This window comes from Micropterus dolomieu, linkage group LG14 (genome assembly GCF_021292245.1).
Source record: "Micropterus dolomieu isolate WLL.071019.BEF.003 ecotype Adirondacks linkage group LG14, ASM2129224v1, whole genome shotgun sequence".
Taxonomy (NCBI): Eukaryota; Metazoa; Chordata; class Actinopteri; order Centrarchiformes; family Centrarchidae; genus Micropterus; species Micropterus dolomieu.
This window is the reverse complement of record NC_060163.1, coordinates 23304936-23306917: the sequence shown is the minus strand read 5'-3', so window position 1 is coordinate 23306917 and position 1982 is coordinate 23304936.

Below are 1982 nucleotides of genomic sequence, written 5' to 3'. Positions count from 1 at the left end.
CACAGGAGGAAGCTTGTTTGTGGGTATGCTGCACTGCTGTAGAGCAAAATATGTGCAATTCATTGTACTTTAACAAACAAACAAAGAACATTTTGCCATCACATTTCTTTCCGAATTAATTCATATTGAAATCAACCAAACTGACAATGTATTCAGATGTGGGTGGAACAAAAATTTGCATTAAATACTTTGTTGAAAATACATGAAACATGCAAGATACTTTCTTGAAGCCATAAATATCTGTATAAATCTGAAAATACAGGCAACCATACTCTGAAAGACCAATGCAATGTTGTCTGTGCTTCCTTAAATAGTCTATCTTTATTAAAAAGGCAATTAAATACTGGTACAAATGTTTTATGTCTAAACATAGCATTAATTTAACTGGCAGGCCATTACTGAAAATTTAAAAGAAATACCTTAAACAGTCATTAGTTGGGTAGATGATGAGATAATGTGCTACTCAAAACCCACAAAACTAGTTTTAAAGAAGGACAAGAGTGGGTGTTTTAGTGTCTTTTGCACTAATTTCATAAAAGAAGAACTTAAGGGTAAAGCTGATCCACATTACTGATAACTGTGTGTTTTGAGTTTGTCCCACTTTCTCTAGTTTTAACAGCAATGAACTCCCAAAAAAGGAGCAGAATCCATTTGCATTTTATATGAGGACAATTAGCTCTGTTCACCCACTTCTGGCCAAATATAACATTTTATTATGGACAACTGCTGTCGTTTGGGCTGAAAAGCTCAGTTAGCAGATTAGCAGCTTTACTGCTTTTCACTAGATGTGTAGACTAGAGACATTTGAGGGTTGCTGCAGAGGACACTGATTTCCAATTGTTAAAAATGACAGATTAACAGCAGCTGTATATTCTGAACAACCTGACAATTAAAATTCTAAGCATTAACATGCAGGCAGCTTGCATTTAACTGTGAGCGTGTTTGTGTTTTTATACTGGAGGATAATATTATGAGAAAGGTCAAAAGCTATTTAATTTTTCAAAACGGGACAGGTGTGACACAAATAAAGCCAAACGTTTAAAGGCAGAAATACCTCAGACACACTCAGCCTCCATCGTAATTACACTTGGTTAAGTCACCTACACTATCAGCATGTTTACATCATCATCAGCAGCAGCAGCAGCTCCCTGTCTAAATGACTCAACTGTTGCCGTGAAATTCCTGCGTGGAAATGAGGCCATGTGGGTTGAAGCCTATTAAAGTGATCTACGGCTGAGGAGCACTGGGGCTCTAACTGAAGGAGTAGAAACAAACGCTGTAGTTATAGGTAAGACATTAAAAAAGGATGTTTCTCCAGCTCTAACTTTCTGTCAGCCACACCCCTCGGGGGCCCGGCGACAATAGGCCCGATGGTGTGCCAGTGGTGTTATAGCATAACTTAAAAAATGTTTTCAGGAAAGTATTAAGATTGATACGAATGGGCAGTATAATAAGCTATCTGCTCTTGAAATCAGTGTGAACAGATGAACTCGGTCTCTCTCTATCACAACTCAACAGACTAGTGTTCATGTAGTCATAGCTGAATACACAGCTATGACGATAATGTGTGTGACAGTGAGAACACAAAAAAATAGGATGTGACTTTAAGACTTTTGCAAAGGATTTTCCATGAACATCAGTGGATTAGAAGTACAGTGGGGGAAATAAGTATTTGACCCCTTGCTGATTTTGCAGGTTTGCCCACTTACAAAGAATGCAACAATCTACAATTTTAATCATATGTACATTCTAACAGTGAAAGACAGAATCCCAAAGAAAATTCCAGAAAATCACATCATATGAATTTATTAAAATTGATAACCATCTGATGAGGAAAAACAAGTATTTGACCCCCTGGACAAACAGCATGTTAATATTTTGTAGAAAAGCCATTATTGGCCAGCACAGATGTCAAACGGTTTTTATAGTTGGTGACAAGGTTTGTGCACATTTCGGCAGGGATGTTGGCCCACTCCTCCCTG